Source organism: Pinus tabuliformis, chromosome 8 (genome assembly GCF_031772625.1).
Source record: "Pinus tabuliformis cultivar Carrire ecotype Pingquan chromosome 8, CPIR1, whole genome shotgun sequence".
NCBI lineage: Eukaryota > Viridiplantae > Streptophyta > Pinopsida > Pinales > Pinaceae > Pinus > Pinus tabuliformis.
Window position 1 is genome coordinate 1,178,924,176 of NC_142294.1, and position 16,380 is coordinate 1,178,940,555.

A 16,380-nucleotide genomic window follows, 5' to 3' on the forward strand; every position below is an offset into this window, starting at 1 on the left:
CGCCCTGTGCACAAAGACGCAGTGCGTACAAGTACGCACTGTGCCAAACTCAGAGACTGTGTACTGCTGGCAAAGCTAAGAAAAATAAAAATCTAAATTGACTCTAAGCTAACCCACCCAAATGCACAGTTAGACAGCCAAAAATCAGAAAACAAGCAATTTTTCTCAAACCAAAATATCAAATCAAAAAGAACTCAAACACATTCATGGATTCCCCAGTGGAGTTGCCATTTTGTCATGCGGAAAGAGTCGTTAGTGCGGACACAACCGACCTCCCTAGAAGCCTAAGACTTTCTAGTGACAAACAAGACAAATAAGAGCAATCCTTCACTAAATATGCCTTTACAATATGAGAAATCAAGTGTTTAGATCCTACCTGTAATCCAATGCTGTTGTAGTAGTCTAGCTTCATTGATCCAGATGAGCTCCTCCTTCCCTTTGAAACCTGCATTCACTAACAATCAAACGATTAAATAGCACCTGAATATCACATAAAATAAAACATATTTAACATATAGACCAAGGAGTATATGAAACAACTCATAAATAACAAATTGTTGAGAAGAATGGACTGATTTGTATTAAAAGGTAACGAAAGGAACCATTACAACCTGAGCCTTGGTGTTGTTTAGGTCCTTCCTAGGGTCCACAAGAGTTCTCCTTTACTCTGATCAGCTCACCCACTTCCAATTAAAACAAGCAAAGATGGTAATCTCTCCTCACAAGCTTTTACAAGGATGTCCTAATTCCAGCAGCATCTACCCTTAGGAATGTTCAGCTTTCAACCTCCCCTCCCTTTGGCCCAATTCCTATATTTATAGTGCTCTAGAGGAAGTTATTCAGGTCCACCATCAATGGGATAAGCCCCTCTTTGGATGGGATAGCTCCCCTCTTGATGGGATAAGTTCCTCTTTGGTAGGGATACATGAACCATCTGGAGGCGCTTCATACACGTCAAACAAGCTTCTAGAAGACTCTAGAAATGACCACAAGTAACTTTTTTAAGATGAAACTCGCACCTTTTGACCTTTACAGGGGTACTCACCCACCCCTTTACATACAGAGCGTACAAGTACGCAGGTATTGTGAACTTGGGTTGCGTACACGCAGGTAAGGCTAAGAGAAACTGCGTACCAGAGATAATTGACTTTAAATGACTTTTCTCTCTTTCTTGAAGTTTGACATGAAGAGCAGAGGCATGAGAATTGCCAAGGAGGATAGTATGACAGTGGATGGAACCATACTAACTGCAATAGTCATGGTGACATTTTTTAGTGTAACAGGATCTGCATTGTGCTTATCGGTGGCCAGCATCGTCGTATCTCTTTTATGAGAAAATCACTTTGACATAGCTACTGAGCATGGGAATGCTGGACTTAGGACATGATTTTAGTTGTTTTATATATATTTGCTGTATTAGGTTTCCAGTACCACCCGAAGCTCCGATCCTCTCTCTCTTTTTGTCAAAGAAGGAAAATTACAGTTAAGTAAATTATTTCGGCCATCATCACAACCTCTGAGATCACACTTTAGGGGTCATCTGTTATACAACAAAATGACCTCCTCATCAGCTCAGAGGAGAAAGACATGATGGCTAAAGCAATAGCCAAAATCACAGGCCTTGTTTCCACACTAACGTTGTCTATAAACTGACAACATGCTTTATAAAGCTCCTCTATAAGCCTAAGGGAGCATTAGTGACCCTACTAACTCTACTTGTTGGTTCGGGGACATCGTTAGTGGATCCTAATGAGAATCTAGAGGTCAAAGGAACGATTTGACTCATAAATAGCTCTATATTCCCTCCTAAATCTACTCAGAAAAGCAAGGAAACATCTAGAGTTCGACCTATTTGAGGGATTTATAATCCTAATGAAGGAGACAAATGGGAAAGAGCTCAAAATCATGGCAACATCATTTCTTTTACATAAAGAAACTCATGGAGGAACTTGGCAACCCTAACTCAAATGCAACATAAGCAGAGCTAGGGCTATGGTGATAGGGGTCAGATCATTTGAAAGGATAGCTTACTTGATTGTCGAGCATAGTCTCAAATCTAAGCATAAGAAGTTGGTAAGAAGGGAGAGAGAGAGAGGAGCTGGAGGGGTAAGGGAAGGCTGATGCAACAAATGGTTGTAATCACTCTTCTGACATTAATATAGAACTACAGTTGTACTACTCCATGGTGTTGGTACTATCATTCATTTATTTGTTTGTCCAATACCGTTTAGCATGAGTAGCTTAGTTATGTGTAACTATATGTCTTTTATATATTCATGTATTAATTATCAAGGTTGTATGTTGTGATTATGCTTGTCTCTTCTATGTGTAGGACTTGATCTAGAGCCGGCTCAGGGGACTTCCACCTGGCTACATTGTGCTCTCCAACGCATCTGAAGTGCCTCCTTTTCCTTCAAAGCCTACGTCTTTTTGGCGAACATTTGCTCATTATTTACTTTGTACTCACTTATGAGGTTGAAGGAGCACTGCTTCCTGGTTCTCAATTGATCTGCCACCCCTGCATGCAGCGCATGGAGGGTCTCATTGGAGAGCGATGCTATATTCAGTCCTATGTTCTTGATGGTACTAAGTATGATACGATCGTCGACGGACTCTGTGCAAATGGACCCGTCTAGCAATGGTATAATTTTGAAGTTTAGGGTCCTTACTAGCTCTACTACTTGGCCTGTCCTGGGTGTCAAGCTTGCTTGCTCCATGCTCGCTTCTCTAGTGCCCACCTGTAGTCTTCTTGTTTGGATCTGCAGCTTGCGCAGATCCTTCTAGACACTCCCCAACATCTGCATGTATTTCTACTAGAATTGTTGCAACACTTCGGTTATTGTATCCCTGATTTTATTGTTGATCTCATCAAGATAACCTTCTGTTAACACCATGGGAGCAACCTGTGATTTATTAGATTTAATATTTTTCTGTGTTCCACCCTGGTGCTCCTTTCCACGTCTTTTCAAAATAAATGGGGTACTCTGCCCCTGATCTCCTCCATCGCCTTGGCTTGAAATCTCCTCTTCCTCCGTCTCTGGTGAATGTGACTTATCACATTTCTATGACTTGCGATGTTCTTCTTCCGCCTACTCCTTTGCTATAGGATAAAATGCACAAAGTAAACAATGAGAAAATGTTCACTAAAAAGAAATAGGATTTGAAGGAAAAGGAGGCACTTCAGATGTGTAGTTCAAGTCTGGAGTCAGCAGTAGTAGGAGCATGCAAGACAATGCCTGAGCTTCACATCCCAGAGGATGAACAGCTAGAAGCCAAAATCAGAAAATTAGCTAATGGTGTGCGTGAGGCTAAAGCAGAAGTTGGATGGTAACCTTTGAGTTCAACATGAATATTGCAGAGCTGCAATTGAACTTGCAGCCCAAGGATGCACAGCTAGAAGCCAAAATCTGAAAAATAGTCGCTGGTATGCGTGAGGCTAAAGTAGAAGTTGGATGGGTAACCTTTGAGTTCAACATGAAGATTTCAAAGTTGCAGTCGAAGTTTCATCCCAGGACTTTGCCTAAGGTCCAAGAGCAACGTGGAGTCGCGATAAATGAAGGCATGGCTACCTTGGATGCCATAGTGACTTACTGCGCAACATTGTTTGAGTAGGCTATGGAACTTGTGACTAATCTGCATGAGGATTTGAACCTGCAGACATTGAAAATAGAGGTAAGGGAGTTGCAGTGCCAATATGATGAGGTCAAGGCAACTGCGTGCTCCTTAGCACCAGCACAATGCCTTGCCAAATTATAGGAAGGAAAACTGCTGCTGGCACAGGTGGAGGAAGTACAGAAGAAGGAAGCCTTGCTAAAGGCTAGGTTGCAGCCTTGGTTGGAGGAGGCTTATCAAGTCACGACTACCATTTAGGATAAGCTTAAAGGACTACAATAGAAACAACAAATGATGAGGCTAGCCATAGAAGGACTAGCGACGGAAAAATTCATCAAGGAAGTCAAGCAGGCAGAAACGCAGAGCGTTGCTGAAGTTGTAGTGATCTAGGCGGAGCTAGGGGATCTTCACAGTAAGATCGCAGTGGTAGTAGAGTGACTCGAGGGAGATTCATGATATTTATGTTGGGGGATTGTTGGGATGGGGTCCCCTTGATCAGTTTTGGGGTTAAGATAACCCAATTTTTAGTACAATTTTTGTAAATAATGTAAAGTCTCCATGATTTGTGGATGCAGAGCGCGTAGATGAATAGGAGTCAAAGAGGTTTAGCCCTTTGTTTTATGTAAAGTTTGAGTTGGTTTTGATATTCACCCATGGTCCACAGACCATGGCATTGTATGAAAAAGGCTATAAATAGGTGCATCTTAGAGAGTCTAAGGAATTAAGAAGTAGGATGAGGAAGTGATAACGAAGAGAAGTGGGTAGGATAGAAGAAAGGCTCTGAAGCTGAGTACACAGAGACCTAGGTGGAGTCCGCGGCTGAGTGAACGGACCCATGCAGCTGTGTGCGCAGGGTAGTTTTGAGTCTATAACCTTGAATTGAATATAAATAAAGACATTTTCAGAAGAATTTTTGCATATTTATGTTTATTTTTTTTAATGCTATATGTTGTTGATGAATGATGGTTTTATGGAATATTGATTGAATGTTACGCAAATTTCTTGAATAAGTGTTAATGATGTACAAAATTCATGTTTAATTATTTTAGCAAAGACTCTGATGAATTCTATGATGTTTACTAATAACTTAAGTAAATCTGCACAAACCCTAATTTAGGACTTCTCTCTGATGTCTGTAAGTAGACAGATTTATTGTTAAAGGTTTAGAAGGACTTATCATAGACTTTCACGAAGGTCTGAAGGCTGTTGTAACAGAGTTGCAGTAACGTGCCCTAAGAGTGTGTCCATTTGTGCGAAGGTAGATCTGAAGTGTTGGAAGACATCACACTAGTCTCTCCATGCAGAAACTTGGTTCTTGCATCCCCCCATACTGCTTCGGGTGAGACTTCAGTCTGTGCTATGTAGGTTGTTTCCGAAAGGGCCAATAGTGTAGGGATTTTTTGGTTGGTGCATCTAACTCTGAACCTGGGTGAGGACCCCCTAAGCTAGCACATCATATTGGAATTGCACCAGAGGATTGACATAAGACCACCTTCTCTATAGAATGGGGTTGATATCAGTATACAATGATGCCTTTTGGACTGAGGAATGCCCCTACTATATTTTCGAGGGTGGTGGTTGCAACTTTCAAAGAATATATTCACAGGTTTTTAGAAGTACACTTCGATGAGTGGAAAATATTTGGGTTATTGAAGAAAAATGTTGTGAGCATAAGACTGATGCTTGACACATGTAGACAGTAATAGATTTATTTGAATATCAAGAAGTGCATATTATGTGTCCCTTTTGGTATATTGTTGGGACATATTTTTGCAAGAAAGGATTGATGGTGGATCCTATGAAGATTGTTACTATTGCCAAGGTTAGAAAAAAGAGAACAACCAACTAATATAGAGGATAATCTTCCTGATGCGGAACTTTTTTCGATCATAATAGTGGATGATAACTTTGTTGATATTATTCAATTCTTAACCAGAGGGATGGCCCCTTCAAAATACAATATGAAAAATAAAAAGGAATTGGTGATTAAGGGAATAGATTTTTCACTAATAGCAAGACATTTGTATAATATGGGACCATATGAAATATTGTGCAGGTATGTTCTTGAGCACGGAAGACAAATAATTTTAATAGAAGCTCATAGTGGCGCAACTAGTGGACATTATGTAGGGAAACCTACTACACATAAAATTTTAAGAGCCAGATTATGGTGGTCTACACTTGACAAAGATTCAAAGGAGTATTGTCGAACTTGTGATGTCTACAAAAGAATAGGAAAACCTTCAAGAAGAGATGAAATTCTAGTAGTACCAAAAGTAACATTGCAAGTTTTTGATAAATGGGTTATTGATTTTGTTGGACTTATAAATCTGCCGAGAAAAAGGAAAAGTGCGAGGTATATAATCACTACGACTGATTATTTGACAAGGTGGGATGAAGCACAATAAGTGAAGGATTGCAATGCATAAACTATTACGAAGTTCATCTTTTAATACATACTGTCCAGATTTGGGTGTCCAAATATATTGATAACTGACCAAGGGTCACATTTCTTGAATAAGACCATTAAAGCATTAACTGAGGAATTTCAAGGTTACCACCAAAGGAGAACTCCTTATCATCATCAAGAAAATTGAATTATGGAAGAATTCATGTTGGGCAGTAGATCCCCCCATAGCATGTTTTTGGGGCTTGAAGCCCAAATTTTGGTCAAGTGTAATGTAAAGACCCCGCGAAATGCAAGCATGGAGCATGAGAGTCTAGGGTTGTCTACCCTAAGATAATGTAATTTAATGTAAAGTGTGTTGGCCTACCCATGGTCCATGGACCATGGGATTGTATAAATAGAGCGAGGCTCTAAGTAGAAAGGGGAGTCTATGTTTTTTACAAGGAATAGATAGATGCGAAGGCATGGTTAGAAGATAGAAGTGAATCTAAAGTGTATTGGATCATAGTGATAGGTAGAGGCTCTGCAGCTGAGTGCGCAGTGGCCTAGTAGAGTCCACAGCTGAGTGCGTAGACCCTGCAGCTGAGTGCACAAGGTGGAGTCGAGTCTGTATTGAATTTATCTTGGAAAGCATCATTAAGAAAGATAAGCTGATTTGACATATTTTGCATCTGGTCCATAGATCTGTATTTGAATGTTATGTTTTGATGGTTTCTGTTTATTTATATGCACAAACTTGTATGTATGCTTATGAATGGAAATATACTAAGTAATTAATGAACAAACCCTAATTAAGGAAGACTTGGGTAATTAATATTGATCACACCACGACTGGATCTGTACAAAGATCTCACTAGTGCGTGCAATCTAGTAAGCACGGAGGTTGAATCGCATACCTGTCGCTCATATCAGACATCCCCACGGTGCAGAAACCTGGTTCCAGCACCCTCCCATACTACTTCGGTTGAGACCTTAGTCCGCGCTCTACGGACTGTTGCTAAAAGGGCTAGTAGTACCTAGATTTGCTTGGCTAAATCACTTCTGAACCTGGGTTAGGCCCCACATAGCCAACAAATGGTTTTTTTGCTGAGACCAGGATCTACCTAAGGGATGTCTGATGTCGTGCCACTGGAACCTAACAAAGAAGGAAATTGAAGAGTGGTTGGACAAGAAGATTCACAAGTTCATGACACAGGAAGACAAATCCCCGCAGGTATCTGAGAAAAGGTGGCTAGATCGCTACATGTATACAGAAATCCATGAGATCTTCTTTGCATCCTTTCCTTCTAAACTGTATGAGTTGAATGCGAGGTTAGCCAACAGCCAAGGAAGGTGTAAGCTTGACCAACTGATAGCGTGGACTCCGGAATTAGTGCATAGACTAGAGGCATCAGAAGATAATATCGGACGAGCTATAGACCATTGGCTCGGCCGGATAATAGGAGGATTTATCACTGAATTTGTGATAGACATGACCATGAGATACAGTGAAGTAGAACGATGTTTTCTCAAGGGACCGCAAGGTAAGTAGATTAAATCTTTGAATACTTGGATTAAGATGCTGTTATGTGAAAAGCAGGTTATGCGAATACATTAATGTTTGGAACGATGCGGAGTGGAAAGATCTACAAAGGTAGCGGGGGATTAGGAAGTAATCCCTTAATTTCACCTTTATGAGAGAGCGAGGAAGAGCTCGCTTGGGTCTCTCTGAGAAGTGCAGTCAGTTTGATAAGGCAGTGCATTCTGTAGTTACCACCTCCACCCATGCCACCACCTGCTTCACCCCCTTCACCTCCATCTCCACCCACTCCACCTCCACCAAACCCGCAGTTCAGCATGGCGAGCACAATCAAGCTACTCACATTCAGAGGAGTAGGGAATGAGGATCTAGACCAGTTCTGCTTCATGGTAAGAGCAGTGTGGGAAGCGCAAGGGGTCACAGATGACAACGTTAAGAAGGCTACATTGGTGAGCACGTTGCAAGATCACGCTTTGACATGGTATATCAAGCACTCTAATGATCACCCAAATGTAAGAATAGCAGTGATCTAGAATGTGCTAAACAAAGAATTTAGTTGGCTGAAATTAGAGACTCAATCAATCATCAGGTTTAAGGAGATTGTGATGCTTCTAGGAGAGACCCCCTAGGATCTAGATTACTGACTGAAGAGTATGATCCGCGAGGCTAATATGACACTCACGGATTCACAGAATCGCACATGGTTTTTAGCATCTCTGACACCGTACCTGAGGATGACGCTGTCACAATAGAAACTTTCTACCCAGGCCGAAGCATTGGAAATGGCGATGAGGTTACATGAGACACCGATACAAGACCCGGGGTTGGGAGTTCAACAAATCCATGCACAACTACAGAATCTCAGCTTGGAAATGCAGAGCTTGAAGCAGGATAGGGCACTGCAACTAGAGGCACGCGAGGAAGTATGGTGCGTAAAATGCAAAGGCCAAGGCCATGATAAGGACCACTGTCCAGTATTCACGAACTACTTGGTAGGAGGGGGCCAATTCCATTGAGACCAGAAGCACAGGCAGGGCCAAGTACGACACCCGTGTTATGGTGTGCAATCTATCAGATAGGTGGAAAACACACGATGGATAACTATCATCTATTGTAGAAGTATACATAGGCTCCCCAACAGTTGTTTTGTAATTTCTGCAGGTTGGTAGACCACGACGAGCACACTTGTCGCAGCTACGTGTTAATGATGGAACAGACCCCTGCATATAGGATGTAGATAGAAATGCAAGCCCTCGACCCAGTTGCAGGGATGATGTGGGCTGGATTTCAGGGGTGAGGTCGAGGATGAGGAGAAATGGGATCAGGAAGGGGTTGCGGACAGTTAATTTGTTACAATTGCAGAGGACCAAGGCACTACGCCCACAATTATATCAACCCAATGAGAATATCCTGTTCATACTGTGATCATTTTGATCATGAAATGGTAGATTATCCTACATTGATCACATAGATGCGCAAGAAAGGGGTACTCCAGCCTCCTCTGACTGAAAATATTCAACTGATGAGGTCTAAACCACACGAGGAATACCCAAATGTGAACATGGTGCTCTGAAGCGGTTCGACCACAGGGGAGGATAAGGGGAAGCAGCCCGAGGAAGATACATTGGTTCGTAAGGCTCCTACAAAGGAACCTGAGTTTGACCTAGAACACACAAAGGATACGTTCATGGAAGCTAAGAAGAGCTTCATGGAGGCCTCCATTTCAGGTAGTAAGGACCAATTAGAGCCAAGGATGGATCCTTCTATGCTTACTACCTTTTTGGAGACATGCATGAAACTGTTGCATGACAATAAGGCAATTAAGGGACTACAGGAGTTGATCACTAGGTGCATAGGGTCAGAGGAACCGCGCGTAATATAGAAACTGGGAAAGCATACATTGTGCACTGGGAGGGAAATGAGATTGGTGGCGCAGATTGGAAAGTATGAAATGGATCAGGTGATCCTAGAGCTGGGTTCGGATGTGAATGTGTTACCAAATAGACATGGGAATTCATGGGCAGACCTGCGTTATAGTGGTCCCCTATTCAATTACAAATGGCGAACCAACATAAGATTTTGCCCATGGGGAGGTTGCAAGGGGTAACCATTGATATCGAAGGTGCGAGCACACAAACGAACTTTGAAGTAATAGAGATTGTCGATGACAACAATCCTTATCCTGCGTTGCTAGGAATAGACTGGGCCACTGATATGAATGGAGTCATTAACCTAAAGAAGTGGAAGATGATATTCGAGAAAAAGTCCCTACGCGTAGTAGTTTTGCTAGATCCAACAGAAGGATCGCACTACACTGAACCTGTGTGCGACGATGAAAGCGACAAGGAGCTGGATTGTATTTGCTAGATAACAACGCGAGACCAAGATTGGGTGAACCCAACTGCGGGATAGCTCTTGGAAGCGAGATAACTCCTGTACCTCGAATTCAGATGAAGAAGTAGAACATTGGTAGAACTGGTTGCACAAAGTGACAACGCTGAATTGTAGCATGATGATTAGATCACTGCGTTGCATGACAATAGAGGAAAGGGAACTGCCAACATATGATGGAGTAGCAGCGGTGGATGAATTCCTGGACAAATTTGAAAATGTGGTACCAGAACAGCAATGGTAAGGTGCGTTGGAATGGGTTGCGCGCAACACTCGCAAAATGGTGGAGTACACACCAGGAGACCATTGTAAACTGGCATGAATGTAGAAGGTGGATGCACTTACGGTTTAGAAGCCCCCAGCGCCAAATGAGAGCCAGGTAGCGAAGATGAAGCAGCTTGCATGCCCACCTGTGTCGATGGGTGTAGACATGTGCTATGTAAGCACATCCCAGATTAATGATTGAAAATTAGAATCGGACGCGAAAGCAAGAAAAGTGATGCACAACACAAATCTTCCATGTCGGAGTAGTAAAAAAGCTATTTAGAATCATGAACAAAGTTCACTAGGCAAGACAAACTAACTGGGACCTGTGCGTACCAGCGGTTCGATGGGCCTATAGGGCCATAAGAAAAAACCGGAGCGCGGAAGTGACCCCAACACTAACGAAAAGAGATGAAACCATAAGAGCAGAGAAGAATCCCCAAAAGACAGCTCCAATAGTTGGTACAGTACGTGAGGACCCGGGTAAAGGAATTACGCAGTTACCGGAAGCCATTCGGCGAGGGAACATGAAACGTCGCGAACTCGAAGAATATTAGGTACGATTGAGAAAGGAAAACATGATATTGGATGAAGCAACCAAGAAACTGGAAATCAAATTCGTGCAAGCATGCTGCGCCAAGAAACTAAGCACGATAGGACAAGGTATAGCCAGCCATACTACTGCATTAGAAGAATTTATGACCCTGCTACCATTGCTACGATCACATCTTCCTCAACAAAGTAAACAAGGGAGTGCACCATATAAGGAAGAATGCAACACACTAATGGACACGAGGATAATTGAGGAATGCCAACGAATCGAGCTGGCAAGTAAATTGAAGCCTCGCACCGGTGGTGCGACCACCTGACTATTTGTAGGAAGCACACTCTCAGTGCTCCAAGCAGTTGGAAGAGAGTGTGGGACTATAAAAGAGTCTGTATGGGAGATGCGGGAGATGGACTATGCGCGTAGGATCAACATGACAAACAGGTCGATTTCACGCACAGGGGGCTGCGCTGCCATGCAGATAGGTTGGGAAGTGAATGTTGGAGTTGTTGTTCATGACAAGATTTCCAATTTAAGGCAACGAGGAGCGGGCGTCAAGCAATTAAGACAGAAGTCAGAACTAGATTTGGGGCCAAATGCCGCCAATCTCCCATTAATGAGCTAAATAAGGGGGGAATGGTCGAATTTGAATTCAAAAAAGCCTATAAATTACTTGTGGATCTCCATCGAACAACCCTTGGTGTTTTGAGAATTCAGTCGTTGCACTACCGATTGGGTATGGACCTAATGAATTTGGAGCCTGTGAGAGCAAGTTCAGTGTTTGAGACATTGCTGAAGGAGACACAAGATTTCCTCATCAAAATGATTTCAACAACCAAGAGAGCCACATAGAGCTCTACGTCGCCAATGGGGGATGCACTTGAAATCCCTAAATCACCCCAGACACTAAGGACCAAAAAGGATCCATAGGCAGCAGGACCAGTCTGTATGTCTCCGAGAAATCCACGGTTTGGTAAACTGTCTATGGAAGACAAGGGCAAGATGGTTAATATTGAGACAGATGATGAGGAGGAGGAATTTCAGGCCTTTGTAGAAGAGATTGAACTAGATGAAGAAATGGAGGAAGACATTCAGCTAGTGTGCGCTGCAGAAAAACTACCCAAATATGTCCCCCCACGGAAGGGAAAAGCAAAAGCACACAAGGACATGGATACTGTTAAGAGCACACTCAAAACCCAACTCCTCCCAATGGAATTCTATTTGATGGTTCAGTCCTGGGCCATGTTCCCACGATGAAATTTGAAGATTGGGACCTCACGGACAGTGAAAAGTTCCTAGATTTGGAGACTAGCCAACTTATGAAACAAAGCAAGGAGGGGTCAGTTACAGTGCTACATCCACGGAAATGGCTGTGCGGGGTGGAGGAGGCTGGGATACTCCACCTACTATGGATTCCACACTTTCACTGGACACCAATCATGATATTCATCATCAGGCAACTTCTTTGCCTAGTGCATGATGGGTACTTTTGGCTAGAGGAGTCGATTTCCATCACGGTGGAGCTTATTCATAGTATTTCTGACCTTCCCTGTACGGGAAGGGACCCTGCGGAAATAGCTAGCCAAAGCGGAGACTTGGCACTCGCAGAATCCATGAAAAAGAAATAAAGGTTGGAGAAGACGCAGAGGGGTTATGTCATTACTAGCATTGAAGACAAGGGGGTGTGCATAGCCACCCAGCTGTTGGCATGAAAAGTGATGAGAAAATTTTGCGGTAATGAGGTACCAGCAACGGTCATCTCGTTGACTGAACAATGCGCCGAGGGGGTATAGTTCAACTGGGCGCAGTTCCTCTTTGAGGAGTTCCTGACAAAATGCAAGGAGGCTCAGGAGCAGGGTAAGACCTTCCACTACTCGTGGTTGCTCTTATCCATCTTTTTGGTCACAGGGGAATTGCCAGAGGACAATTAGTTTCCTCCTCTTGATCAGGACTTGCCAAAGGCAGCGAAATACATGTCGCTTTGGGTGACAAGGCACGCCATGTGAATCCGTGAGATCAAGATCTTCTAGATACTCATGGAGGTGAGCATACAGATGTGGATCAACAAACGGTCGTGCCTATCCCCCATGGTATACAACAGTCTGCAGAGCTTTTCAGAATTTAAGGAAAATATGTATAATGTGTATATAAGGCATGGAAGGATCCGAAGCAAAACTAGACCAAACTCCCATTCATCGCAATTGATGACATTTCTTTAACGGTGCTCGAATCATGGCCACCAAAATGGCACGCCCCAAATCTAGCAGCGCGGGATGAGGTAGTGATACAAAGACATAAGGACTCCGCCAAGCTATTGGCACAACAAAAGTGAAATGAGTAGTTTTTCGAGGAGGTAAGGCCTTCCTGCGAGGTAGCAAAGGCCACCGCAGAGCAGATCAAGGCCGCTGAAAAAATTGCAATAGATGGGGCCACCACAACATAGGAGGAAAGAGGCCCGGACCTGACCATAGAATAAGGGACAAACGACATGGGGGAAGACACAGACCCAAGCACAAAAACTACACAACTGAAACGACCGCGTGGTATGGAATGAATAGGGCCACGAAAAAAGACAAAGGCTTCCAAATTGGATGGGAAGCCTATTACACTGATAGAGGGTGATCTATACGACATCGGTGACACAGTTCATGAGGTCACCAGGGAAGCGCTCCAAGAAGCAATGACGGAGCCGAAGAATGTGTTGGGGGCACTCAAGGCACATCTACAGGGACTTCAGGTGCAACTCCCACAAGAAGGAACAGTAGCCATCTACGGTGCCACAAGAGCATCTGTAACAGAGCAGTTGTTGCGAGCCAAAATGGCCAACACCATCATGCTGCCGGAAGGAGCACTAACAGTGGACAACATGGAGGATAGAGCTGCGGTAGGACAAATCAAGGGACTCGGCCTAAATTTGGCTGCCCTTCTGCAGGATATTTTATACCAGATACAGGACAAAGCGATAGCAAAACTCCGCGCTAGGGAGGGCCACGTAGTGCAAATGCTAAGTGAACAGTGAATCAACATCGAACAACTTAGCCTACAACACGATGAAGCGGTGGTGTAGAACTAGTAGTTGGAATAGATTGTAGAGGAAGCATGTCACCGTGTCCTAGGTGTTGTTGGGAAAAGTATCAAATTCGGAATGCCCCTATCCCACTCTAAGGTGTGATAGTGCCTTAGCAACAAAAAAGGTAAACTAATTGAGTATTCTTCTTTATGAAATGCAAATGAGGAGAAAGGATGTAACTAACCTGTGTCTTCCGCTAGTTTGTTGATCCAAATCACTCCTCTCTTCAGTAGCTCCTAGCTTCTTGCTCCTTCACCGGCCCAGCTTCACCGAATTCCTGCAAGATCACAAGAGAGAGAAACTACACAAAGATACAGATATACATTCATAAAAAGCTCAAGATCAGATTAAGCTAAACATGTAAGCATAACAAAACATCATTGGTACACAGCATGTAGGAGAAACTCAAGTAGTTTATTGATAGAATAAGAAAGTCCAAGAGGAGATACAACCAAGTGAGTTCCGATCCAGCATCTACCTCCCAGCAAAGGAATCCCTTCCTCTCCTCCAACAAAGCATAAATCACCCAATGTACTAATCTCAATCTCAAACCAACAACAATTCTCTGCAAAGTACAAAATTCCAGCCTCCTGAACCTCTGGGTGAGAGATCCATATATAGATGTAAGCAGAGAGGATGAGTCAGCTTATGTTTTGACTTGTGGCTTCTCTCTGTCAGTTCTTGCTTCCACTTGGAGGTTGAGAGCCTCTTACTCATCACTAGTCGAATTCATTGAGGCAAGTGTCATTGGAGAAGATTCTGGAAGCTTCCAGGGTCTTTCCACCTCATTGAATGAGCTTGCCATTTGTCATTTCCTGCTCAGCGCACCCTGGTAGTGCCTCCACCTGCGTTTCAGTGCACCTAGCCAGTGTAGTCTCTGCATTTCAACGCAGGCAGCTAGTGGAGCCTCTGAATTGATCCTAAATTGACTATTTCTGAGTGGTTTTTGGTGGAGAACTTCTGGGAGAAGCTGTCATTGGTTGACCTTGTTCTTTAGGGGCTATAACAACATCTTTAGGGACTTTGGATCCCTTGAATTATGGACATTTCATGCTTATAGCTGTAAGGCACAAAAATGTCTATAACAGTTGCCCCCTAAAGTATGAGGCTGTTTATCGGGTGAAATGCTTTATTAGGAGGATCCGAAGTTCATTCAATGCTGGGAGGAGACCTGTAATAAGATACAATACAATACATTATTTTTCATACTATTTTCATGATCTAGCTGAGGCGGGCATTCCCATGCTCAGCTTTATAAATTCATTTTTATGTACATAGGACAGACAATTGTCTGATGATAGACTGATGATCCTGCTGAAATCATCATCCTTTGGTAGGATGATTGTCTGTGCTACAATGTTGTACATGTCAATGTCTTTATTTTCCCTGAATATATATCGCAGCCTGGATGGATGAAACTAGATCCGGGGTCTTCAAACTCATTCGATCTTCACTCTAAGTACAAGTCGATCCATGTGAGAAATGTTCTGAAGTCGAACATGGAAAGACATCGCTTGATTACTAGTCAATGATGTAAACCGTTGACAAGCACGAGAGGAATCACCGATAATGATAATGACCCTCAAGGTACTGCAGTACAATTCACGTGGTGTGAATAAAGGACTTGGCGTCGAACACCACGCAAAATCTTTCGGTCGAAGGTCATTGATGTATACCTGTCGCCGGAAGTGAGAAACTTGCCATTGAGGCATGCAAGCTTCAAAGTACTGAAGGGGGTGTCCTTAGATCAACTTCTTGGATAATGAGCTGATGTTGACAAGAAGCGATCCATCAAAGGAGGGCCTTAATGTATCCCACATCAGTGACACGGAATGGAGCAAATGATTTTGAAGGAGGTGAAAATGATCTGATGATATATGGTTCAGGGTGGCGGTCATGAAAGAATGAAGGATAATGTATGGTAGTGGATGGGACACGGTTGACTTCTCTGGATGAATTCTCTTGAACATATTGGCAACACTGGTGTGATGGATTGGTAGCATTTACCCCAAAGGTGGATGGTATGGCGAGACCATGGTGATGTGACCGGTGAATGAAACAACCCAACCCGACTCTGGTACGGAGTGGAAGTGTCATGTTCAATAGCGACTTGCTACCAATAAAGTTCTTTGAGTTTCTTCCCAATTTTTCCCCAGTCATTGCTGACCAGTACCTCTTTATTTTTTCCAAGCTTGAGGAGGATAACATATGCTTGTTCTATAATTTTCCCTTCGGGCAAACCCATCGCTATGTTTTAACGAGCCTAGCGATAGTGAAACTCGTTCTCGTCTAAAGACAAGTTTGTCGCTATTTAATGTTTTTAACGAGTCCAACGACAAAGATAACTCGGTCCTTTTCATTTTTAGAGAGTCTGAAAAGGTACGTAAAGATAACTCCAAAGTTCCTTTTTCGTCATCTAATCCCTTAAGTCCGAAAAAGTATAAAACAATATAGAAGGGATGAATTTTCGATAGTTTTTACGAGCCGAACAAAGCAAGCGCTCGATCTTTTTGTGCAATAACCCTCAGGCCCAAAAAGATTAAAATCTAGAGGAGGGATAGCACTTCCAG